The sequence below is a fragment of the Natrix helvetica genome, assembly GCF_964273705.1.
Source record: "Natrix helvetica genome assembly, chromosome: 3".
Lineage (NCBI taxonomy): Eukaryota > Metazoa > Chordata > Lepidosauria > Squamata > Natricidae > Natrix > Natrix helvetica.
In genome coordinates, this window is record NC_138549.1 from 82668796 (window position 1) to 82696422 (window position 27627).

The following is a 27627-nucleotide window of genomic DNA, read 5'->3' on the forward strand; positions in this document are numbered from 1 at the left end:
ACCCAGACCTAAAATTGCTATTATTCTAAAGCAGGGGGTGTCAAACTCAAGGCCGAATCTGGCCCACGGGGTATTTAAATCTGGCCCATGGGGCTGGCCTGGAAATAGCAAAGGACTGTCCCCCTCTGCCCCCCGTTTTGGCCAGCAGGGTGCTGCAGAGGCATCTGTCACATCTCCTCACCCCCCCCCCGGCCAGCCCAAAGAGAACTACAATGCTGATCCGGCCCTTGAAGAAATCCAGTTTGACACCCCTGTTCTAAAGCATGCATTCTCAACAGTGGTTATATTGCCCCAAGGGCAAAAATTGGTTCTTGTGGAGAAGGCAAAAATCTTAGCTATTGCAATGGTTTGTGGCCCTCTAGAGCTCAACTGTACCAAACAAAATCTTATTCCTTGGTTTTTAATTTCTCTCCTGGGTTTTTTTTAAGCAGCACTAATGCTGAGTTTATGGAAATTTTACAAAATGACTGCAAGATCAATGTTGTAAAACAATGGAGAATGGATGGCCATGATTGTAGGAATTTCAGTTAGCTGCTGAATCTTGAAGTCATATCATGAGAAATGGACTTATTGGATACCACAGGATGCCTTCTGGGTATTGTTCATTGTGATGTGGCCTGGCAAAAGTTCTAACATTTGACATGGTTCAAAGTGGTTTTAGTTCAGTAAGTAATATATAAACACAGGAAAGAAACAGAATTGAAATGTATTCAGGAGAGGACATTATAATTGAACTTGCTAACATCATAATTTTTAGTTTAAAAACATTGGGCTGAGGGATCTTGTTGAATAGTTCTTGGTTATCTTACTTTTAAGTTACTTTTTCAAACTAGTTAAGTTCACTAATTAGTTTCTCATATCAAGCAAATGTTAAGAGCTTACTAAAAAATAACGTTTAAGAAATGAATTTATTCATTTCAATTGGCTTTTTTTGTTAGAAAAATAACCAGTTTGAATTATTTTCAAACATTCTGATTACTTTGTTACCATTGTTTATATAAATTGCTAATTCATATATCACAATTTATATAAATACATTTCATGAAAAGTTACTCAGCAAATAATAGTTAACCAGTCCCGTTTAAGTCAAATGTTAGCTTAAGCTTTTAATTTTTAATTTAACTTTTAATTTTAAAAGAATTATTTAGTCATTCTTAACTATGCATTGAATAAAGAGAGCATACTTTTTATGTATAAAACACAGATATACATAAACAGGTATGTATATGCGTTTATATTTGTGATATTAAAATTTGATGGGGAGAGGCAATTAGGAAAAATATTGTCTAAAAAGGCTTGGAGGGGTGATAACTGAAAAAAAAAGGTTGAGAAACACTTTCTAGATTTATGTTCAAATACACCCAGTAATGCAGGGAATTTTTAAAAATTTATTTAATTGAAATCAGAGCCTTTCTTGTTAATGGAAAGACAAATGGATAGACAATTAGAAAAGACTTACAAAATATTGTTTTTGTATATGATAACTATTTTGAAACTATTATATGCCCCAAAATGAAAAGACACTGGAATACTAACAATGGATGGTGAAGATGACAGAATTAGCAGAGATGTCAAAATTGACTTGTCTAATTAGCAAAAGGACAATAGCCATATTCACTGGTTACTGGAAATTCTTTATGGACGCTGCTGAAAAAAACAAAAAAAAAGCAGCACCCTGTGATTTATGGGTTTGATTAGTACAAAGGGTAGATTATGAAAAGAAGGAAATTATGTTGTAACTTTGGAGAGAGGGGGGGGGACATAAATAGCCTTGCAACTGCTGCTAAGAAGATTGAAAGCGGCATCTTTATATTCTTTTTTTAAAAAAAATCTTTCTCTTTCTTTCCCCTTTCTTTCTTTGCACCTTTTTTCCCCACTTACTACTTTACTTATTTTTATTCTTTTTATCAAAATTGCTATCATTTTTATTCTCTTAAAAATTACTTTAATAAAAATTACATAAAAAGAGAAACAGTTTTTGATCCCATGGCCAATCTGACTTTGGTAGGATTGAGTCTCACCGTATATTTCCTCATCCAAACCCTAATAGTCTGCAGGTAGCAAGATGAGCTTTTCATTCCAACATTCTGTTACTCTACCTGTTTTGACCTAAAGAACCTTGGTTCCTAGTCTGGTCTGCCTTGTAGGGCTGACATAAATCTTTCAAGTCTGAATGAGTTTCCTCTCTTCCTCCTATTATTTTCATCAAATCTAGGGCAGGCCTCTCTGAGATGTTTACTCATGCTGCATTCCTACTCTGGGCTCAGATCTCTTTTATCTAACCATGGCCTTGGTAGCAGCTCTTCTTCCTATCTCTCAAAGCCATGCCCCCCATCCCTACACCATAAAGAATGGTGGCCATAGTTCTCCAACCTCACAGATGGACTAGAAGCAACTGAAATGATATGTGGGAGAGACCTTGGGAGCAGGGCAATGATTACAGATTTGCATAGTTGGAAGGGACCTTGTAGGTCATCTGGTCCAACCCCCCACCCAAGCAGGAGACCATTTCAGACAAATGGCAGTCCAATCTCTTCTTGAAAGCCTCCAGTGATGATGCTCCCACAACTTCCAAAGGCAAGCTGTTCCGCTGGTTGATTGTTCTCATTGTCAAAAAAATTCTCCTTATTTCCAGGTTGAATCTCTCCTTGATCAGCTTCCATCCATTATTACTTGCCTGGCCTTCTGGTACCTTGGAAAATAGCTTGACCCCCTGCTCTCTGTGGCAACCCCTCAAAGACTGCAACACTGCTATCATGTCTCCCCTGGTCCTTCTAGACTATCCATACCAAGTACTTGCAACAGTTCATCGTATGTTTTAGCCTCCAGTCCCCTAATCATCTTGGTTGCTCTTCTCTGCACTTTTTCTAGAACCTCAACATCTTTTTTATAGTGTTGTGACCAAGATGCAATACACTAGGTATGGTCTTACTAGGGCTTTATAGAGTGGTATTAGTACCTCACTTGATCTGATTGTATCCCTTGTTTAATGCAATTTAGGATTGCATTGGCTTTTTTGGCTGCTGCCGCACACTCATATTTAACTGGTTGTCCAATAAAAACCAAGATCCCTCTCACAGTTACTGCTATTAATGTTTCATCCAGTCTATATGTGTACTGGAGAAGGCAGCTCAGAAAGGATTTCCATATGTTTTCAGGCTGTAAAGGTGACAGTAGGAGAATTTTACTTTCAGACTTGCACGATTCTGTTAATGTAGCTTTGAAATAAAGTAGAATTAGTTCAACTGGTAGCTGTTGTGGCCTGCCAATGGCCAGCCGAGATGGCAGCAGAGTCAGACAGTGAGAGGTTGGGGAGGAGCATGGGCCAGCCCTGGAGGCTGGGGAAGGCTCGGGCAGGCTCGGGCAAAGGCTCTGCATTAGAGGCAGAGATGGGGCCGAGGCTGTCTGGCAGTGATCAGGTGCCTGCGGAGCTAAACAGCAGTGAGGCAGAGGAACAGCTAGAGCCTGTTCCCAGTGTGCGCATGCGCAGAGCTGCCAGAAGAAAAGAACAACTCAGAAATTAGGGTAGACTTGGGAGTAAAGTCACAGGTAGAAAGGTATTGGCCCCTCCCATAGGAAATAAAAGAGGAGCGAAAGGGGAGTGGGCTTTTGCAGGAAACAATCTGCTCGTTTGGTTGTTAGATTCATTTCAGGAGTGTGTGAAGATCTGTCTGTGAATCTCAGAGACTCACTCTGTGCCCAGTCTTTCCTTGCACAGCACCTCATTTGGAAAACATTTACATGGAAGCTTTCCAAGATAGATAAGGTCCGTAGTCATAAATATTCCTTTGAAAGATTGTTTACCAGGCCATGTGAATGAGAGGGACCAGGACTCTGCCTCGTGCTTTTTGGGGAAGCCTAGGTCAGAATAGTAGCATTTTTTTGACTGGTTTCCTGGTGAGGCTCACAGCTATCATCAAAATATATGTTAGAAGATAAAGAGTCTCTCAACTCTTTGTGACTACCTTTCTATGTCCTCCCAAGCTTAGTTGGCCTTAACCCAGAAATGAGATAAGTAAATATTACATGCAGCCCTGGGTGGTTCCCCATCCAGATCTGAACTTCTTAGCTTACTTTTGACATCACTCTGATTTGTTTCATTGTACCTGTTTAAAAATATGTCCGAAGAATAGTACACACATGTGCAACAATCATGCTCATTCTTTTAATCGGTTAAGTTCAAATAATTGTTAATTAAAATTTTATTTTATTCTGACCGCATTCATTCCTTGCAGAGCAGCTGTTGGCATGCCACTCAAAGGTCAAGAGACAAGCCTTAATTCTAACCAAATGTTGCTTCCATGGAACAGAATTTTGTAGCCAGAGCCAGAATTCTCTTTAAAAGGCCATTGAAGTATCACTCCCAGGGTCCTTTGGGGAATGCAATTTTAAAGGCATACAGTATGGACATTTATCATGTGTGTTTCTTTTTTCCATCTTTGATATCATTCAATACAGACAGCTAACGAAATGTCATTTGTTGCTAGCCGAGATTTGTCTTCCTGTCAAATGACCAACCTGAAACAATAAAGAAATGTCAACCACAATCCAATCGGGTGGTCTCTTTTGTGTGTGTGTGTCTGTCTGTCTGTCTGTCTATCTGTCTCTGTCTGACTATGATCAAAACAGCATTGTACTATACACCATGACCTTCCTCTAACCTTACTACAATCTCAGCTTTAGGCAATTTATTCAACAGCCACATCATCCCAGGGGATTCGTCTGCTGTAAAGTAAGGACTTCTTACCTTCAGCTTTGCCCCTTCCAGAGGAACAAACATTTTCTGCAAGGGTCTGCTTCCCAGTCATGTTTCAAAAAAAGGTAATATAGAAAATGCAGAAATGATGCATACTTTTGTTTTTCCCCACCCCGCCCCCTGTCCATGGAGATTATGAACACCCCAAGGCAGCTCATTTTTGCAGAGTGTTTGCTGTCAAGAAGCAATGAAGTGCAATGTAAGCCAATTGAACTTAGCAATTTGTTTATCCGAGAAGACAACAGCTGGAGAAAAACCACGGATTTTAATAATTAGCCAGTCACGTTAGATAAGGATATACCAGTATATGATCTTGCATTATAACAAGGCAGCAATTGCCAAGGGGTTATATAAAGAATTAGAAATCAACCTCCTTCAGGATCAAAAAATGTGTCTGGCTGGATCTGGAGATGTTTGGGGAATTATGCTTAGCTCAAAGGAGCATACTTCATCAGTTTTCTGACCCTTTGGCAGTTTATATTTACAGTTCTCAATTTAATATGCAGGGGGAGGAAAATCTCCAATGGCCGTTATTTTGGTCAAAGTGAAAATAAGCCAACAACAAATATTTTGAGCTCCTGGAATTTACCATATGTATTGGTCTGCTGCTTGATCATGCTTGTTTGTTTTCCATCGGAGGTTAGAGGCAGACAGTCATTCTTCAGCACACTTGATGGCGAAGCTCGATGTGTCAAAAATTTGGAAAATGTCTAACTCTGCTGGTGTTGTCGTACCATCCTTCGTTTGAGCAAAAGAGGAACAATCCTCTATCTCCCCACCATCTAGGCTACCCTGAATAGTGACACTTGATTTTAGCTCCAGCACCATTGTTGCCACTCAAAAAGACCACCTAGTGCTGTTCCTTAAGGCACGCAAGCCTTTTCAGGTGACTTCAGAGTGCTGCATCAGAGCACCCCTCATTCTTGCACAGCATTCAAACCCTCCCAGGATCGGCACAAGAATGGAGTGCTCTTTTGAAAATAGTTGTTGTCAGGTTGTTGGTGAATGCTGATGCGTCATGGAAAATATTGTGGCATGTCATCTTTGACACGTGTGTCATAGGTTTCCCCAAAGCTGTTGGTTGTGGGGTTTGTTTGTTTGTTTTTTGTCAAAAGGCAACTGGACCTTCGTGAAAATGCTTCGCTTCTCATCCAAGAAGCTTTTTCAGAACCTCTTTTCAAAAAATAAAAATCTAGTTGCTTTGTGAGGAAGAAAAAAAAAACACATTTGAGAAAACCATAACCTGGAGGTTTGAGAAACTCCATAGACATCATGTTATAGGTTTGCTTGTCACTGCGTTAATTGTTTGCTAGCCGAGCTGAAAATTTACTGCGCAGGTCATAGGCCTTATCAGCAATGATTTACTGCGCATGCTTCTTAACACGTTTCTTAATACATCACACATTCCAGAGACTTCTTTACTTTTGTTCTTCTGTTCGTCTGCCAAGAAGGTGGGCGACAATTGCTCTTGCCAAAATGTAACAATTAGATAGATTTGTTTATTTCTTATTTTCATATTAAATTTTGTTTTTCATTAGAACATGTTATCGGGTCTCATTTTCGCTTTTTCTGAAGATATGCTTTTTAGGAAAGCCGACGGTCTACACCTCATTAGCTCAGGGTGAAATTTCCCCTGACATTGCTGACACTATTTTAGCATGATGTGGGAGGAAAGCTATACTTTATGGGAGGGGCCTTGCTTCTCACAGTATGCACATATTGCTTGTGCCCTCCCCCCTCCCCCCTCCCCGGTCATTCCTCCTTGTAATGTGGAACCACCACATTACAAAAAATGTGTTGAGACCTTGGAAAAGGTGCAGAGAAGGGTAATTAAGATAATTAAAAGCCCGGAGACTAAAACATGTGAAGAACAATTGCAGAAACTGAGTATGTCTAGTTTAATGAAAAGAAGGCCTAGGGGTGACATCATAGCAGTATTCCAGTATTTGAGGGGCTGCCACAGAGAAGAGGGGGCCAACCTATTTTCCAAAGCACCAGAAGGCAAGACAAGAAACAACGGATGAAAACTATTCAAGAAGAGAAACAATCTGGAATTAAGGAGAACTTTCTTAACACTGAGAACAATTAACCAGTGGAACATCTTACCTTCAGACGTTGTGAGTGCCCCATCACTGGAGGTTTTTAAGAAGAGATTGGACAGCCATTTGTCTGAAATGGTATAGGGTCTCCTTCTTAGCGGGGGGTTGGACTAGAAGACCTCCAAGTTTCCTTCCAGCTCTATTCTAATCGTATTGCCTTTCCAGGGAAGAGAGGCTAGGAGCATAGAAAAACCTGTTTGCAATATACAATTGCATTAAAATGCAGGTAATGTTTGCTCTTCAAAGCACTTTCAGTTCCGTAGTGAAAGATAACTGTAACAATCCTAAACTTTATGTTCCGATACCTTTTTCATCAAATCTAGAAGACAGCACAAGTGTCTCTTCCAAGAATTTCAGTTTGATTGCTCATTCTGTTTTTTACTCTGAGGTGGCATTTTTTTATTTTGCTGATAGCAATACTGATTGTACTGAGGCAGCCCTGCATAGCTTTTGTTTGTTAACTCTTCTGGATACACAAATAAATGAGCTAAAGCAACATTTATTCCAGAAGATAAGTGATAAGATATTTTAAAGAAACACAAACCAGGCCACTTCTTTGCTCCCACATAAAGATATGAAATTAAAAATGGAAAAAAATCTTTACAATCATAAATACCAAAATATCACTGGCATTCAGCCCTCAGGAATATCCAACTGAATTTTATGTGAGAGCCCACAAAATAAATTCCTGGATTTTAATCTAAAGTGTACCGAAGGAGGTTTCTGTTTGCTTTGAAATAGAACTAATTTGATAGCCAGATTGGTGTAGTATTTAAGGTGTTAGGCTAGCAACTGGGAGACTGTGAGCTCTAGATCTGCCTTATGAAAAGCCAGTTGGGTTACCCTGGGCCAGTCACTTTTTCTCAGCCTTAGGAAAAAGGCAATGGCAAACCACTTCTGAAAAACCTTGCCAAGAAAACTGCAGAACTTGTCCAGAGAATCTCTGATAACTGAGTGGAAGGGGGGGGGGGGAACCTAATTTAGAAGAAAATTAAAATGTTCAATGATTAAAAGGGCATGCTTCAAAAATCCTTGATTCCATTCTAATTTTACATCCACATTTTCTCTATTAAGCTATATTCTTTTTATTTTTTATTTATCTTATTTTATAGGTCGCATGATACAAAAGACGTGAGTGTGAAAAATGGTCATAAGTCACTTTTTCCAGTGCCATTGTAAATTTGAACAGCCACTAAATGAACTGTTGTAAGTTGAGGACTGCCTATATACAACTTTCCCTCCTCCTGTTTTTCCCCACAAGAGCCAAGATAGATCATTTGGACTAAGTAAGAATGCCAATTAATGACTACAAAGAACCAAAGTCTCTATAGTGCCAAGGCAACACCTTAACTACATCTTCTCATGGGTTCTCAGGATTGCACATGTTAGGTTAATCAATCAATCAATCAATCAATCAATCAGAATACAGATGGAAGGGACCTTGGAGATCTTCTAGTCCAGTGGTTCTCAACCTTCCCAATGCCGTGACCCTTTAATACAGTTCCTCATGTTGTGGTGACTCCCAACCATAAAATTGGTGTCTCGGTTCCTAAGACCATCGAAAATATGTGTTTTCCAATGGTCTTAGGCGACTCCTGTGAAAGGGTCATTCGACCCCCAAAGGGGTCCCGACCCACAGGTTGAGAACCATTGTTCTAGTCCATCCTCCTGCTCAAACAGGAGATCCTATACCATTTCAGACAAGTGGCATCCAGTCTCTTCTTAAAAACCTCTAGTGATGAAGCACACACAATTTCTGAAGGCAAGCTGTTCCACTGGTTAATTCTCCTCGCGGTTAGGAAGTATTTCCTTAGTTCCAGGTTGCTTCTCTCCTTGATTAGTTTCCAGCCACTGTTTCTTGTCCTGCCCTCTAGTGCTTTGGAAAATACATTGACACCCCCCCCCCTCCCCGCTTTGTGGCAGCCTCTCAAATACTGGGATATTGCTATTATGTCTCCCCTAGTCCTTTTCTAAGTTATCTAAGGGACATTGAACCTATGGGAGATCCCGAGTTGATATGCAAAGCTAGAAAAACATTTACAAGCTCTGATTTTGGGTCATTTTTCCTGCTGTACTTAGAAAAGAATAAAACCTTTGGTACTCCAGATCCAGATTTCTGTTCATCCCACTTATATATCAAAAGTGAAATACCTGTTCACTATCACTGGTTGTCTCCTAGTATGAAATGCAGACGCCATCTACATCATATTAGAAGGCCTATGTGCACCACTTTCCCTACACAGCCAATTGAGGATGGCAACCAGAGGCTGAACTGACTTTCTATCCAGCTGCTGATTGTTCTCCAAATGTTATCTTCAGAAGTAGCCTTTTTTCCTCTCTTTCACTCTACATCATTATATAGCCAGCTTCCATTTCCTTCATGCTAATATAGTAGAAGCAAAATGTGAATCCAGTGGATTAATTACATACTAATGGCAAAAAGTGGCTATTTTTTTTTTAAAAAGGTAAATGTCCAACTCTAAGGGTCGGTGCTCATCTCTGTTTCACAGTCAAAGAGCCAGGATTGTCTGAAAATGCTTCTGTGATCCTGTGGTCAGCATGACTATATGCTAAAGATGCATAGAACACTGTTATCTTCCGACCAAAGTGGTACCTATTTATCTACTTGCATTTGCATACTTTCAAGCTACTAGATGGGCAGGATCTGGGGCAAGTAACAGGATCTCATGCTGTCATGTGGTACTTGGGTCTTGAACTGCTGACTTTCAGGTTGACAAGCCTAGCATCTTAATTGCTTGGCTGCCATGCTCCCTAGGCTAACTACAAACAGTCATTTCCTTGATCTACTACTGATTATGCCTGAACTGGATTAATCCCAAGGAACCTCTGAAAGAGGACAAGAAACCAAATCATATATCAAATATGCAGGAATTATACTTCTTAGAAAGATTTGTTTGGCTGTTGATCAGGCAAGATAGAAGGAGAAAGGCAACTGATGACAAAATCCAATCCATCAAGCAGAGCCTGTCTCTCAGAGAACACATTATGACTTAAAAGCCTGCCAAATAAGAAGGTTTATGCCCCATTTTTCAGGCCATCAGTATGAACTGATAGAGATCTTGGAAAGGCATTGACAAACATGAATCATTTCAGTTGAAATTTTCATAGTACCCATGATCCCAATTGTTTTCCATATCCTCTGACCTTCTTCAGTATTCAACTATTATTACTGCACACATAGCATTGTTTCTCATATTCTTTTCTTAAGCTTCTCAGCTGACCTTTTGCACACTTTGGGGTATGGCGATCTAAAGGCCTTTTGGCATTTGTGACTTCATTTTGCATTCAAAACAGAAAAGGTAGAGACATTCCTTCATTTGAAAACACCAACATAGACTGCTTCACTTCACTGGATATCTTCAGGCGCAGATTTACATCAGTGGTGGGTTCCGGATCCCATCACAACCTGTACACTGCGATGAGGCTAGGCATCCACCACGTACACGCGCACAGCATGTGCATGCGCACCCACCGCCAGCGATGCTTCAGCTGCTCGGCGGAGCATTGCACAGGCGCCGTACTCTCCGTGCATGTGCGCAAATGGCCCGGTTGGGTCAAATACAGGTAAGGACAGCGGGTGGGCGGGCCCTCCAGAGCACCGTACTGGAACGATACCTAGTGCTCCCAGCAGGCACCGGTACGGTGGCGTACTGGGGCGTACCGGCCAGAATCCACCACTGATCTGCATGTACAAAATACACCTGAAACTCAGTGAAGATTCAGAACAGCACAATAGCTCAAAAGTGGTGTCTCTACACTTTTTGGAGCTCTTTCAAAGGGGAACATTTGCAAGGGCTGCCCACATGGACAAGGAAAACTTTGGGGAAGTGAACTGCATGATATATATCTCCAAAACCAAGAGAGGCAAAATTTGCATAAAATACCCAACCTCAGATCATACTTTAATAAATTGGTATTTTTGCCAATTGTTAACCTGGAGCCCAAAATTTGCATTGCTAAGTAAGGACAGTAGTTAAGGGAGTTTTGCCCCATTTTACGACTTGCCTTGTCACAATTTGTCAGTGAATCGTTGCCGTGGTTAAGTTAGTAAAACAAGGTGGTTAAGTGAATCTGGCTTTCTGACTTTGCTTGTCAGAAGGTCACAAAAGGGGATCATGTGACCCCTGGGTCACTGCAACCATCATAACTACGAGCCGGTTGCCAAGCATCTGAATTTCAATCACCTGACCACCAGATGCCTCAACGGTCGTGGGAAAAATGGACATGTTCTTTTTTTCAGTGCCATTGCAATTTTGAATGATCATTAAATGAATGACTATCAATTATTCTGTCAATGAAAGTAGACCCGAAGCTTTCAGATTATAATTACTTCGAAATGAACATTTTATTGTGCAATTATTCTGCCTTATTTATCAATGTTTATGGAGGGTGCTGATTATGCTGGGTTGTTTTTTTTAAGTCTCACACCTTTTCTTCCTCTTTTTGTTTTGCTCTAGAAATTATAAGGAGAAATAAATGTAGGAAACACCCAGTGAGTTATTGCACCCCATATTAATATATACAAAAGTCGGTCATACAGTACCTGTTTGACCACTGCAATTCATGTAGTTTGAAAGAGTCGTAGTTGCTGAGTGGAGTTTGTTTGCATTGTTATGGTTGATTTATATGAATTAGCTTGTTTGACTTGTGCTCGTTATTTCAATTCTTTAGATAAAGATGTGTAACAATGAGGGGTAAATTTAAAACAGTGATTCTCAGGGCAGAAGAATCAATTCTGCCAACAACCAACTGGTATCCAGCTTCAATGAAATACACAGCAAAGGATTTGCTGAAATGCATGAAGGTGAGAAGCAACAGCAATGAAGCTATTCAGTTGGTTCAGTTGGGTGAACTGGTAGTGATGGCAGCAGGAGGCTCTGCCCACCCACCCAGATGTCATCCCATCCCATTTTTTACACTCTGCGCATGCGCAGAAGGTCCTGCACAGTGCGCTCACATTTGTGAACCAGTAGTGAAGCTAAGTTGATTTCATCCCTGGTTTAAATCATTGTGAGCATAGGAGTGGAAGGGCATCCTTTTGTGGACAGCAATTGTTCAATGTGACTTCATCCTAGTTTGTAATAAATTCTCATTAACTCTGCTGGGTCAGCTATCTGAGAGAAATCATCCAAACTCAGCTGAGCAGCCAAGTGAAGATGAGTGAAGTTGGGATATTGTGCCAAATCTTGATTGGAGGGTAGGAGGGATTGGGGGGGGGGGGAATCTGAAAGCCTATTATCCCTTCAGTACTCCCATCGTGGTGAAATCCACTGCCTGCAGCTCAAGAATGAGCATGATCACTTACAACCTCCTGACAACTCTACCAGCTATCCATCAAATAGGCAATGCCTTGCTGCAGGAAAGATAAGAGTATGGTCTTTATCAGTACATTGTGCCAAGTGTCTGAAAACTTCAGCAGAGTTCAAGTCTCTAGTTAATTTGTCTAAAGTCAAGAGTCTGCCAAGTCTTGATCTGGGAAACTTGAGAATAACAACCTTACAGATAAGATCTGTGTGGTTTTCCAGACTTAGAATAGACTGTTAAGGTTTTTTAAAAAAAATTCATTTAAAGATAGGTATTTCAAATTGCAATTCAATGAGATCAGCAATCACAACCTCAGAAGTCGACTGGATGAAGGTTGAAATCTAATGGAAGAATAGTGCTTTTGGTTTTGTTATTTTAAGGAAAATTGAGCTTCTTGGTCACATTGTTTTAGCCAGCTCAATCGGAAATGATAGCATCTATCACTGGGGTGAATCTCCTGAGAGGGGGTGGAATAATAATTTCAGTCATAGACTGAGAACATGGCATCAGTCTCTGACTTCAAGAGACAATGAGGTGAAGATGAGGAGCACAATACTAACTCAGCTGGGACAGTCAAATAGATCTAAAAAGCACAACTGTATATAGTTTGGAGTACAAACTATATGCTTTCTAAACATATAGATTTGTACATCCTGAGTTCAGGAATACTTTCAGTTCCAACAAGTAACAGGCCACTAAGACAAAAGAATTTCTCTCTGCATGAAAAAAATAAATTAAGATCGCGGTTCTGTTCCTTTAGGTTAAAAAAAAAACACCTCTGCTAAACAACTAATTGCCACAAGATATTACCTACTAAGCCAGGGGTGGGCTGCTGGGGTCCGCAGGGGTTCGGGAGAACCTCTAGCTAAGATTCTGTGCAGTTCGGCGAACTCCCAAATCCCACTTTTGGCATATTTCTGACATGGTCATGTCCCTTACTCACTACAAAAACTGACTATGGTCTATTCCAGAGGTCGGCAACCTTAAACACTCGAAGGGCCTTTTGGACCCATTTCCCACAGAAAAAAAAAAACACACCAGGAGCCACAAAATCCTTCCTGTGCCTGACTATTTCCTGAGCAGCCACAAAACTAATATATGTGATTGAATTAAACATTCTGTTTTCTTCTAAAACTATTCTTTTCTTGGATTTAACCATGGTTTGCCTACCAGGGATTGAAAAGCTCAATAAATCACATGTCAGCGAGTGTCACACATTGGCTGTTGTGATGCATATTTTGAGCATCAGGGAGCTGCAGCAGAGGAATGAAAGAGCCACATGTGGCTCCAGAGCCACGGGTTGCTGACCCTGGTCTATCCGAATGAACAATATCAAGGGAGTCCAGAAGGTCATTAAAAGTGTTGATCCTATTACAGGAAGGAGAGAGTTAATTTATTGATTGGTCAATTGACTATATCAAGGCATAACATAACAAAAGGGTGAATTAGGTATAGATATACCAAAGGATAAAACAAAGTGTATTCAGATAAGTTTATTAGCTTTGCATAAGATTCTTGATCTCTTCCATGTAATGGCTTCTCAGCTCTGACTATAAACAAAGCAATTTTCCTGAATGCATAAAGTTTTTATTTGTGGGGCAATCTGTTGTAGAGCTCCCAATAGGCCATGAATGGGCAATTAATTTTCATAAGGGACCACATGAGAAATTGGGACTATTGTGGAGGGCCGCTGCTGACACCCTGCCCTGCCCCCTTCCATCACTACCCCACTTTTGCTGCTGCCACTGTCCAACCCCTACCAACAACGCTGCCCTTTCTTGATGCTGCGCTGCTCACTCTGCCAATGCCATAGCGACACCCCGCCCCTGCTGCTGACACCCTGCCGCAGATGCTGCCAACTATGATGATGTCAACACCTTGGGTTGCATTGACATTGCCTGTGGGCCAGATGTAGCCCACAGGCTGTAAAATGCCCACATCTGCAATAGCCTGTTAAGTCGAATAAAAGTTCTAAATACTGGCTCCTTGCTGGGGAGAATAATTGGCACTGAAATAAGATATTCAGAATTTCTTCAGTGTCACCACATATACACTTCATTTTATAGTATGGCGTGTGGCACAATCACCCATATTTTACCTTGGAGTCCAGCAACTCATATTTTTCTCTAATAAGGGCAGTTCCTAGATCCTGTGTCAAAATTGAGGTTTTGTCAGGTATTTTTCACTTTGAACTGTGATATTTTTTTTTCTCCAGGCCAACAATTTTTAAGATCTGTCTCTATATCAGTTTGGGCACTGATATCCAAAACTCACTATTTAAAGATTTTCTTGGCCTGTTGGTGTGCAGTTAAAATTCCACAGAGAATTGATAACCTATGGTATGAAATAACATTAATAAGTTGTTGTTTTTTCCCCATGTGGCGGACTACCTATTCTTCTGAGTATGTTTTGGGAAGATTACCAGTTCCACTGAGATAATCCTGCACTGATTGTTAAACGTTTTAATTGTTGAGTAGCTAGGTACAGGAAAGATAATTATTTAAGTTTTTAATGTAAAGGGAAATATGTTTTCCCCCAGTTCCCAGATAACTACTTTAAAAATGCTCTGATTTAGTTCATGTGTGGAGACTTTTTATAAGCCCCACAAATCTGCATTATAGGTCAACACTGGAGCTATTTTAGCCTTGTAAACCTTTAATCTGGAGATTAAAGTACCTGAGTAATTATAATTGAATGGTTTAAGTAGCATTTTGGAACTTGGTGCTGCTCTTGCTGAGCTTCTTTTGAAATGATTTACCCACTGTAAAAACCACCTCTATGTATAGAAAGAAGTGAATTTGTTAATGGATTCCCCATCCAGGTGCTAATTATATTCAGCACGTTTCTTACCGAACGCCGTCACTTTAGACTTAGCTCTGTTAATATTCAAGGATTTGGAAGCACAACACACACCTAATTTTCACAGGCCAACTGAGAAAATCAAAATCGTGCCATCTGCATATAAAAGGATACTAATGAATTTATTAGAGATCCTTAGCATTTGGACACCTGCAGAATCAAGAAATCCTGTCATATCATTGATGTTGAGATTGAACAGTATCAGAGCCACGATGAACTGCCGTCTGACACCTTTATGGGCAGGTATGTCAAGAGTTAAAGGGCTATTAACTCAACACAAACTTTCAAGTAGGCATTTGGATACAGGGACTTAATCAAGTATAGGAATCCAGCTTCCATTTTTAACACAGTTAGTTTCTCCTATAAAGTATCTTTGTTTCCACAGGAGGTGCAACCCCTGGGTAAGCTCACCTTTTATTGAACTATTAAGGATAATAAGATCTAAACTCATCACTAAGTGAGCCAAACAGAAAGCAGTGACATTATAGCCCTTATTGCTTGAATGCTGGCCCTAGGGAACATTATATCCTTCATTGGAGGAGGAACCTGATTAAAGTGTGCAAACAGAGAGCCATCATTGGCTCATATTCCCCGGGGTTGCTGATCTTGTCATTTTGGTTTCTAAAATGAGATATGCCAACAACTAAACTCCATTGAAACTCAAGTCTGCTTGTCAGCATTTGTTTCCTTATTTACCAATTGACATGTTTCCCGGAGTGAACTCTGCCTGGATTTTAAACTTAAAAGTTCAGCGATTCTGAGGAAGAAAATGTCAACACTTTCCACTGAAGAATATTTAGTTATTGACATGGTGACAGAAGTAGGCTGCTGGGGGTTTGCACGGGTTCGGGCAATTCTCTAGCTAGGATTCTACCGAGTTTGACGATCCCCCAAATGCCACCCTTGGCTGGCCATGCCTGCCCCACCCTGCCCCTCTCAGGAGTCTCCATGTGGCCCGTTCATCATGCCAGTAAGTGCAGGGCCTGCACAGAGACTCGGGGAGAGGGGAACAGGCCTACCAGAAGTTCCAGAAGTCCAGAAATTGGCCTATTTCTGGCCTCTGTGCCGGAGGGCCTCCAGAGCCCAGAGGAAGCAGTTTTCGCCCTCCCAGAGGCCTGAAGAAAGCCTCGGGAGGCTGGGGAGGCTGAAAAAAGCCCCTCCCTACCGTGGTGCAATAGGCCGAATAGGCCATGCCCACAATGGCATGCCCACCAAGTAAGAAACCCATTGCTACAGTACAATTTTTGAAGCCCACCCTTGCATGGTGATACCAATATTCTGATAACAGAGACGGGAAAGGCCTATATATTGTAAGCCAATAAATTAGCTGCTCCTATGTGTATTTCTCTGTTCAATTGGTTCCAGAGCTGAGACTGTGCTTTTTTTAAAAAAAAACCAACTTTAACATATATGAGAACAAATAATCTTTCCTAGGTCTGCAAAAAGCTGAAGCAGAACACTGAAGCATCCTTTATTTTTCTCAGGCTTAGATAGATATCTGCAAATAAATAAATAAAATTCAGCCTCCTTTAATGAATAGCAGAGACATACTGCAGACACACGAGGTGCAAAACAATTTTTTTCAAATTATTTTTGAAACCTGTTCAGTGCTAAAACCACTATCAAGAATAGGCCAAATATACAGTATATCGAGACCTAAACTATTAATGTCTCGTTTGAAGTAGATGAGCAATTCTCAATTAACATTTTTCTCTCCTTCCTAAATTATATCAAGAAAGCTCAGGAATGGGAAATATATGAATAGATTTCTACATGAAAGATTCATGAGGAAGATACAGTTTGTGGCACTATCTGCTTCATATTGTAGTATGTGAGGGACATAAAAATAAGTTTGTGGTTATTTCAGATGTGAAATGTTGACTGCTCTACATTGCCAAGGTGAAGGAAACTAGGGAAAGTGTTATTTTATTTATTAGATTTCTTATCCTACTTTTCCCGCTAAAATACTACTATACTACTCATGTCACCAAAAATGCATAAATTTTATAGTATGAACTTTCTAAATGAATTATACAAACAAGTTCAATATCTGCAATTTCAGAAGTACTCATAATGTTCAAATAATAACAAAATTGTACAGTATTAAGGTAGCCGATGATTCACTAATATCATGATAATTCAATCCATTTCTTTTTATCATTCCCAAAACCAAGAATTCCACTCCGTGGTGATGCAGTGATTAGAATGCAGCACTGCAGGCTACTTCAGCTGACTGCTGGCTGACTACAGTTCGGCAGTTCGATTCTCACCGGCTCAAAATTGATTCAGCCTTCCGTCCTTCCGAGATCAGTAAAATGAGGACTCAGATTGTTGGGGGCAATATACTGACTCTTAAACTATTTATAGAGGACTATAAAGCACTGTGAAGCAATACAAAACTCTAAGTGTTGCTGTTGTTGTTACTCTCATTAGAATGCTCACCAATATTTCAAGATGAAAGTGTCCCAGGCATGAAATCCTCTTACTTTTGCTACCAGTTCAGACGTAGGACAGCTCGCATGTGGGCACTCGCTTCGCTCGCAGGCAACACTTCTGCACATGCGCAGAGCATCTGTGATGACGTCTGGCCATGTGAGCGGAGCCTCCTGCTGCCACCACTACTGGTTTGCCCGAACCGGGGCAAACTGGCAGAATACCATCTCTGAAGTGTCCGAATTCTGGAGGGGAGTCTCTAATTTGCAGGCAGATATCCCAAGCATCTCCAGATAAAACAAGAATTATAGCATCCAGTCAATGTAGTCACTGCTGAATTAAATGAGTGTGAGGCAAGTTCCCGTGTTCTTGTTTTAAAACCCAACACCCTTCACTATCCTATGACGTGATCAGATTTATGAAAAAGATAATATAGTCCAAAATGCCCAGTACATTCATAAAATTGCTACATCACATTTGTCAGGGAATATTACACTAAGAGTCAAAGCACATGCATGGCTAAAATAGATACATTAAAGCAATGCACATTACTGTACTCACATGCATTACAGTGATACCTTACACTACAGCTACAGTGACCATATTCATCTCTATATACATAAATGGCTCTGTGTGTGTGTGTGTGTGTGTGTGTGTGTGTGTGTGTGTGTGCGTTCCATCATAACTCTGGAACGCCTCAATCAATTTCAACCAAACGTGGTGTACAAATGACTTACTACTTGGAAACAAATACTGTGGGGGTAAGACACCCCTAACACCCCTTGGTGTGTGTGTTCTGTTTAGATACAGCCTGGCTTAAAATGGCTTCTATTGTACTGCTGTAAAAAGACATCTACTGTATAGTGCAGTGGAGTTGCCATGATAACAGCTTCACAGTACTCCACAAGGGGGCTCCCTGTGGTAAGGGGGAATATCCCAACATTAGAAATTACGTTTGGTCCTCGAACGGCTCAAAATACGCAAAGACTGGAAGTTTTGGAGGAGGGGACGGCTGAGATGAGGGGGGAGGTGAGGGGGGTCCAGAGAGGAAACCAAGATCTTGAGAACTATCAGATAAAAATGGAGTTTGAAAGGATGTCTTTTTTCCTTAGATTTCAAAATGTAATTGAGGCTGATGATGAAGATTTGAGGGAAATTATGACAAAGTTATTGGCTGAATATATTTAAAAAGACAGACAACAGCTGGGATGGGATATTGACCTGGTCTATAGAGTCAATTCAGCTTACGCTAGAACACACAATGTTCCAAGGGAGGTTCACATTAAATTTCTTAGAAAGACTACAAGAGATGAGATTCTGAGTGCACAAAGGGGGCAAGTGTTAAAATACAAGGATAGAGAGATAGTCATCTTGAAACAAATCCCAAAGAAAGTTAGAGATAAAAGAAAAAAATATTCGCTCTTAGCGAAGAAATTATACCAGAAAGGGGTTTGGTTTCGGTGGCTTCTGCCAGAAGGTATGCTGATATTCTGGGAGGACACTAGAGTTAGAATTAATACAACTATGGAGGCTGAGGCCTTCATGGAAAAAACAAAGTGCTCCTAGATAAAACTGATGATACCACACGGGATACACAGGACACGGGAGGTGCCGGAGTCTTGCTGGTGGGGGGAGAAGTGGCAACACCGAGAAAACTTAGATCACAAAAGTGAATTAGAAAAATAATGCAATTGCTAATACAGAGAATTTTTTCTGTTTGATATAAAATAGATTGAAATTACTTGAAGATGTAAGGTAAAAATATGCTGTCAAAATATTGCTAAGTAGTAACTACTTAATGTATTAATAAGTGAAAGTAATGAGAATTGGGGGGAGTGCCATTTCCTGCATAATGTAGCTGTCAAAATTTGTAACTTCATCCATTATCCCCTTTCCTGAAATTTTTTGTAAAACCAATAAAATTTTCTGTTTAAAAAAAAAAGAAATTACGTTTGGTCTGGACATTTTCAATAGGGTGGTATCATTTTTCTTGACGCTTCTGGGGACACAGGGAAAACATTTGTAACTAATTTAATTGTCGCTGAAATCAGGGCACAGGGAGAAGTTGCTCTTGCCATCGCCTCTTCAGGAATTGCGGCGATGTTAATGGAAGGAGGGAGGACAGCCCATTCCGCACTTACATTGCCACTTATAATTCATTCCTTTTCCTGTCTAATACAGGATTGGGATAGATAAATAAATACCCAGGCAATGCCAAGTTATGAGCTAGTTTAGTATAAAGGACAATCTTTATTCCAGAAAGCTGTCCTTTAGATTCATGTTTTCAAAACTGACTTTTGTCTTTTGTTTTGATCATTTAACTTTTACCACACATATGAAATGACTGAATGCCCAGATTTCTGATTGCAGAAATCCTTTTTAACACTTGCTTTTTATAAATGCATAGCTTTTTATGCTTTTTAGATATGTTTATTAGAATATGCCCTTTTGTGCAGTTTTATTTAATTTTGCTCTTGAATTTTTCTTCATCAGGCAAAGTTATAACCATAAACAATTGTCTAAAATCTTTATTGATCTCTTTCAAATTTGTCCCTTTTTCAGGTTTGCCGTTTTGTTTATTTATTTTTTTCCTATGATAACTGCAGCTACAATCATTTTTCTTTACGCTGCAAAATTCCTCTGGATACTTAAGTATGGAAAGTGTTTCTTTCCAATAGTGTAATGCCATCAATTTCTGATACTGGACAAAAAAAATCAAGTATTTACATCTGAAAAGATTATTACATTTGTTTTTAATAAATCTAAAGGTAGATTTCTATATATTCCTAAGAAACTGCTACTTCCCTCTTGAAATCTTTTTCTTTATGAAAACCTGGCATGACAGTTCCAGGAAGAAAAACAAGGGCGATTCCTGTAATTTAATGAGAATGAAAGCTTATTCTGTTCATGCTGGAACGCCAGAGCATTTTACCATTTACTTTAGCAATTTACTGATTGTGTGGAGTCCTAACACCCGCGAAACATATTGCTTTCTTTCTATGAAATATTGCACTTGCTCTTTGTCCCAATGAGATCTAATATTTTTTTTCTTTTGCACAACCAAAATTTGCAGGCAATTTTATTTCATCTGATTTATGGCCAACGCAATCCCTGAAGAATTTCTTGCTTTGGCACCAGTGTCAGGAGCAGAAAACTATATCCTTCTGCTTTTTTTGCTATAAATAACATATTAAATCAATATTGGACAAATGCTAATTTGTGGCCCTGATTCAGCATTCTGTTGCAAGGCATAGCTTTTAACAGGACTTCATTGACTTCAATGGAATTATTACACCCATATTTAAAAAAAAATAGGTTTGGTGATATTAAAAGCTGGGTCTCTGGTGGCAAGTAAGGAATTTGCCATCCTAGGTACTTTTAGCTTTGTTCAATAACTCCCCCCCCTCCTTTTAGAGTCTTAATGAGTTAGCCAAGCTAATGAAGTGTGACATCCTATTAAGCAAGTTGGCTGACAACAATTAATTCCTGCGGGCACATTCCTCATTGATTGATTATATTTATCATCTTCTTGTAGTCTTAAAAACACTGACTTCTTAGGGGGAATACCAAATTGTGGATCTTTGTAAACTTTAATTAGAACAAAATTATCAGTAGCCATAAGTTTTCTTAAACAATCAGATCAACTTGCACTGCATCAATGATCAGCAAAATGTGGTGAGTGACCTTATTAAAAACTTAACCACCAGTTATCAGCATCCTATTAATGGGTGCACATTATCTACCATCGTTTTAAAAAAATCTGTTTGTCATAAAAATTTGGGATGCTGCGATTGTTACTTGTATACCAGCCTCTCTGCCGCATAACAATCTTTCTACCTAAGTTGCTTAACTCCATTTTTGGGTTGGCAGATTTCCCCAGACTTGTGTTTTGGGGGAATTTCAATCTTCTTTCTCTGGAAGTGGGGTCTGAGGTGGTTTGGGAGTTCATGGTTACCACAAAAACCATGGACCTATCCAAGGTCATGGCTTGGGAGTGGGGTCTGAGATGGTTTGGGAGTTCATGGCTACCACAAAAACCATGGGCCTATCCAAGGTCATGGCTTGGGAGTGGGGTCTGAGGTGGTTTGGGAGTTCATGGCTACCACAAAAACCATGGGCCTATCCAAGGTCATGGCTTGGGAGTGGGGTCTGAGGTGGTTTGGGAGTTCATGGCTACCACAAAAACCATGGACCTATCCAAGATCATGGCTTGGGAGTGGGGTCTGAGATGGTTTGGGAGTTCATGGTTACCACAAAAACCATGGGCCTATCCAAGGTCATAGCTTGGGAGTGGGGTCTGAGGTGGTTTGGGAGTTCATGGCTACCACAAAAACCATGGACCTATCCAAGATCATGGCTTGGGAGTGGAGTCTGAGATGGTTTGGGAGTTCATGGCTACCACAAAAACCATGGGCCTATCCAAGGTCATGGCTTGGGAGTGGGGTCTGAGGTGGTTTGGGAGTTCATGGTTACCACAAAAACCATGGGCCTATCCAAGGTCATGGCTTGGGAGTGGGGTCTGAGGTGGTTTGGGAGTTCATGGCTACCACAAAAACTATGGGCCTATCCAAGGTCATGGCTTGGGAGTGGAGTCTGAGGTAGCTTGGGAGTTCATGGCTACTACAAAAGCCGTGGGCCTATCCAAGGTCATCTAGAGCCTGACACAGGACAGTAGTCACACATCTAATATGGCTTCCTGTGACTGCAGTGGCAATGTGATCTGGAACTGGGGAAGCTTCAATGTTCCTTTTGTCATGGTCAGATTGTGTCCTGATTACCCTGCTACCTGTATTGACGTACACACAGCACCCACACCCACAAAAGGGTGATGGCAGTTGGGAAGTATTGGAAGGAGAAATATGGTGCAATCACAGTTAAAGTTACTGGGAAGAGTCCATTGTATGTTCCTGAGAAACAGAAGGAGGCAGATTGGTGAGGTGATCAATATATTTAGCATTCGGAAGACATGTTATGGCTGCTTTCACAAAATGGCATCATGATAGTTTTAGCCAGCCGCAAAGCATCAATTTATCAGAAAGCAATTGCTATGAGACCTATGTGAAGCCCAAGGCACTTTTGAAACTAAACATGATGCAAGAGATGGATTAAGTTATACCAAAATCTGCCTTACAGTTCCACAAATGTTTTCCTTCCTTAAGAGGCATCTATTGTTCTGCCTGAGTCTCAGAGGCATGAGGAATTATGTTGCATTCCTCTAGATCAGGGGTGTCAAACTCACATCATCATGGTGTTGTCATGTGATGAATCGGGACTTTTTCCCCCATCGCTAAACCAGGCAAGGGTGGGGCCAGCATATGACGCATCCAGCCTGCAGCCTGTGAGTTTGACACCCCTGCTCTATACAATGGTTATTGACCTTACTTATTACCAGCTGCTGGTATCATGGCTTCTGGATTCTCTGGCTACCCAACTTCTCAGTCTGAGCAAGGACAGAAATTCTGTCCTGATGCTATTGTATTTGATTAAAGTTTTGAGATGCCAGGGAAGCTGCAGTGTGCTGGAGAGATAATTACACCAGCAAACATAGAACCTTCACACACATCCCTCAGATATCTTACCACTGAACACATGCAAGAACACCATTGAGAATTATATTAAAATTGGAGAGGGGGAAGTTGAGAGCAAATTCTCTATCACATTGAATGATAGCAATAGCAAAGCACTTAGACTTATATACCACTTCACAGTGCTTTACAGCCCTCTCTAAGTGGTTTACAGTCAGCATATTGCCCCCAATAATCTCGGTCCTCGTTTTACCAACTTCAGAAGGATGGAAGGCTGAGTCAACTAACTAACCTAAAAAAATAGTCAGCTGGTTGTTCAGTCTGTCAGTCAATTGATTGATATTTGGTGGGTTGAGTATGTGCCATCAAGCCATTTTCAACTCCTAGTGACCACGTAGAAAGATTTTTCTCCATAATGATCTATCTCTAACATGTTCTTTAATGTCCTCCAGTGGTGTATTTATCACCACTCTAACTTAAGTCCATCTATGTCGCTATTGGTTGTCCTCTTCTCTTTCTTTCCACCTTTCCCAGCATTAGAGCCTTTTCCAGAGAGCTGGAGGTCTTCACATAATATGTCTGAAATAAGATCATGTGAGCCTAGTAAGAACTTTGTGTTGGTTTGTTTGATGACCATTGGTTTGCTTTCTTGAGCAAAAACAATGCAAGAGAGTTTGTTTCCATAAGACATCAGGTAAGGAAAAAATCCACAAGAATCCACTAAAGGCAGCATCCTCCATCGTTTTGGTGTTCAGAGCCCCAATGTTGCCCACCGCATCTTAAGAGACCCTAAGGAATATCCCTCCCATTCTTTTTTCCCCTTCCTGCATATATCTCTCCCTGTCAAACATATACAAACACCCAATTTTTCTTATTTTCCAAAACTTCAGGTTTATTTCATCCTAGCTGGCTCATAATTTACTCATGCTAATTTCAGTAAAGAAAGAGCTCCAACACCATTTAAAAATCTTTTCTTAAAAGAATAAGAGCAAATAAAACCACACTTCTGATTTGCCTGAATGCCCCCTGAATGTGTTATATCTTTCAAAGAAGCCAAGCTTCTTCTCATCCTCTGAAATGAAGTATAATCCAGAGACACATTTATTTAGGAATAAGTCTGGTCGGCTAAATGAGATCCACTTCTATATTGACATACATAAACTTGTGTTATCATGTTGTGACAAATATCCAGATGCCCATATACACACACAATTTCTAACTTGTCTCTGAAGATAGAGAAGTACCTATTACAATGACTGAAGAACTAAAATAACAGATGTTTGTCTGCCTATAGCCCCTGATCCAACTCTATAAAGTTGACACACACACACACACACACACACACACTGTGCTCAGAAGTACTTTTTGCAATTGACTCCAAAGCTCTCCACAGCTCTACATCTCACTATAATTTCCATTAACACTGCAACTTTCAGCACCCATAGCAACAACAACACATTCAAGGGGAAATCTGTATAAAAAGAAACAAGCAATTTTTAACTGGGGTTTTGTACTGCTGTATCTCCAGTCACCATCTGCATTCAAATAGCTGAGAATATGACTGTTAGATGAAGACCACCGCAAGCTGGGGGCGAAAGGCAGATGCAGAGAACCTGAACTAAAATCCAGTCCCTGTTTTCCTTTTTGCCTCCTTTAAATTAACGGTGACATTATTAGACTTCTGTCTCATAAATATTACTCTGCATTCGTTAATTAACTGATTGATGGATGTGATATTGCTACAGGGCCTCCAGGCCTCAGTCACTTGCGTGTCAATTTGGATCAAGAACTACCGGAGCTCTCAACCAGCATGAGAGATGCAAAAATCAGCAATGGTCCCACTTTTCATTCAGATTAATCGATTGCTCCCCCTCCCTCCACAAAGAGATCTTTGGTAGCAATTGTGCCCCAACTTGGACTGCTATTGTTTGCCGATGACTAGAGACACTTGATAACGAACACTCTGATACTTTCTTTTCTCCAGTAAGCTGCATTTTCTGCAGAGGACTTAATAGCAAGAGGAGAGAGCCAGTTGTTTGTTGTTCAATTAACATGGGAAGGGTCAGGGGTGGGCTTCAAAAATTTTAGCAAGGGGTTCTCTGTCCGGTTGCTGGGTGAGCTTGGTCATGGTGGGTGTAGCTAGTCAGCCTCCTGCACCATGGCGGGGGGCACGTTTCTGCTCTCCCCAGGATCTGGAGCCTTCCCTCAAGCCTCCAGTAGGTCCATTTTTCGCTGTCCCTGAGTATCCCTTTGCACCCTGCACTTACCAGCATCCAAAATGGGTCATGTGGGGACTCCTGGGAGGGGCAAGGTGGGCATCCAAAACAGGCTGCGTGGGGACTCCTGGGCAGGGCCAGCCAGGAGTATGATTTGGGGATTCTCCAAACTGCACAGAATCTTAGCTAGAGCTTCTCCCCAACCCCTGCGAACCCCCAGCAGCCCATCCTGGGAAGGGCCCAGAAAAACACCTCCCAGTTTTTAATTGTTAATTGTTAAGTAATTAAGCTTCCCGTTAGAAGAGCGAGTATGCAGAGAAGCATAATGAGAGCAATATGGAATAGCACGCACAAACCAGCATACAGAGACACTGAATAATATAAAAAATATAGTAGTTTACTATGTAGAAATATAGAAGTATTCAGAGTTCAGTTTACAGTCCAAGTCATACACGGTTCAGTCAGTCAGTTATCAATATAGTCAGTCTAACACACAAAGTAACTAACAGTAGCAAGACTCAGTAACTCACGAGCAGTATCAAACAGTATCCACCATCAGCATCTAACAAAACCGAGAGAGAGAGAGAGAGATCTAACAACCATTCTGGCTCCCTCTTATAGCTGCTTGAGGTAACAAGACAATTACATCTCTCTAATATTTAAAGTAACAGTAAAGTAATCATAGCTTATATACATTGCCAAGCCAAGCCTAGGGTTACATCCCTAACAATTCATATCATAGGTGAGAGTGGTACAGTGGCCTAGAGTGGAGCTGTTGCCTCACAATCAGGAGGCTGTGAGTTTGATCCTAGTTAGCGGCAGATATTTCTCTCTCTGGGCACAATGAATATATATATATCTGCTGTGAACTCTGCATTGGTGACAGGAAGGGCATCTGGCCAGTAAACACTCAGCTCCTTTCAGTTGCCCGGACTCCACCCAAGGAATTATGGGGTCATTAAAAGGCAAAAAAAAATATGTTATAGGTGACTGTTCTGACCCCCCTCCATGCCTGTGAATAAACCAGAACACAAGCTTGGCTGTTTGCCACTATTTAATTACTGAGATAATGAATCCTTTGGCTGAGGGACCAGACAACTCACGTTCAATAGATTAACTCTGCAGCAACCCAGATAAGTCAAAGGAAGCCACGCAGATAGTCCAAACGAACAGACACAGCTAGAATACACAGATAGATTTTCTTAACTATTAATTCGAACGGTTGTTTCCTGCAAATGTCCCCTCCCAGCACCTCATCTATAATCTCTCTTGGGAGGGGCCAATCCACAACCACCTGTGCTTAATCATCTTCTGTGAGTATGCCTACGGAGTTGCTGCTTCCCTTTCTCAGCCCTTCTCAATCTAGTATCAGGGACAAACTGCCTTTGATCCTCCCCACTGCTCTATGCCTCAGGCGCCTCCTGGTGGCCAACCAGCCTCTCTGGTCCCTGTTCTGAGTCTGAACCCTGCACAGGGTCCTCCACATCGTCCAGGGCAGACTCATATGGTTCCTCGCTATCCGAGTCCATCAGCAGCTCAACCGGAGCCTGCTGGGCCACAACAGGTGACAATCCCGAAAAGTCGGGTTTTATGCAATTCCCAAAGGAATCCTTTTATTTCAAAACCTATAGAATGGCTATAAGTGGCTGAACAAGAAACAGATCCAGCTTTAATAAACTACAGCATAGAATTGTGATGTGGAACAGGGTTCCATACTTTTAAACAAATATTATTTCATCATTTGGTGAGCCTTTGTTCATCTTGTTTTCCCTCTTAGTCTACAGCTAGTCCTCAACTTACGAACATTTGTTTAACAATGTTTCAAAGTTACAACAACCTTGGAAAAAGTGACTTCTGACATGTAATCACATTTATGATTGTGTCTCATCCACCAGCCCCTACGGTCACCTGATCCCAATTTGAGTGCTTTGTAACTGGCTCATATTAATGACCGGATTCACCATCCTGCAGTTATGTGATCATGATTTGCGATCTTTTTTGCAGATTTCTAGCAAAGAAAAAAAAACACCACCCATTAGGAAAGCTGGATTTGCTTAACAACCATGTGATTCACTTAATGACTGTATGTCTTACTTAACCATCACAGTGATTCACTTAAAACCTGTGGCAACCATTGTTATAATATCAGGTCTGATTGCAATGATTTACAATGGGACCAATTTTTGGTTAGGACTGCTTGTTAGTTTAATCTACTTTTTTCATTGAAAAAGTGACAATGGAAGACTCACAACTTTTCAGAATAGGGGAAAAAGAAGATACCTTGTCTGGATTTCAAATATCTGATTTTTTTAACCCCCAAAATGAGCAGTTTGCTGTTAATAATAATTCCAACTGGAGCATATAAAGAACATTGAAATACATCATTGGAATCCTTTACATGGGCAACTAGTATT

At 40.6% G+C, this 27627-nt stretch overlaps 1 long non-coding RNA gene across 3 annotated transcripts in view; it reads right to left on the reverse strand.

Annotated features, from left to right (window-relative positions):
- Positions 1-25783, reverse strand: part of LOC309389992 — a 944060-nt gene extending 918277 nt beyond the window's left edge. For all 3 annotated transcript variants that reach the window (XR_014175049.1, XR_014175050.1, XR_014175051.1), the window contains exon 1: positions 25744-25783. This is a non-coding gene — a long non-coding RNA (uncharacterized lncRNA). The remainder of the gene's footprint in view (positions 1-25743) is intronic.
- Positions 25784-27627: the final 1844 nt, after the last annotated feature.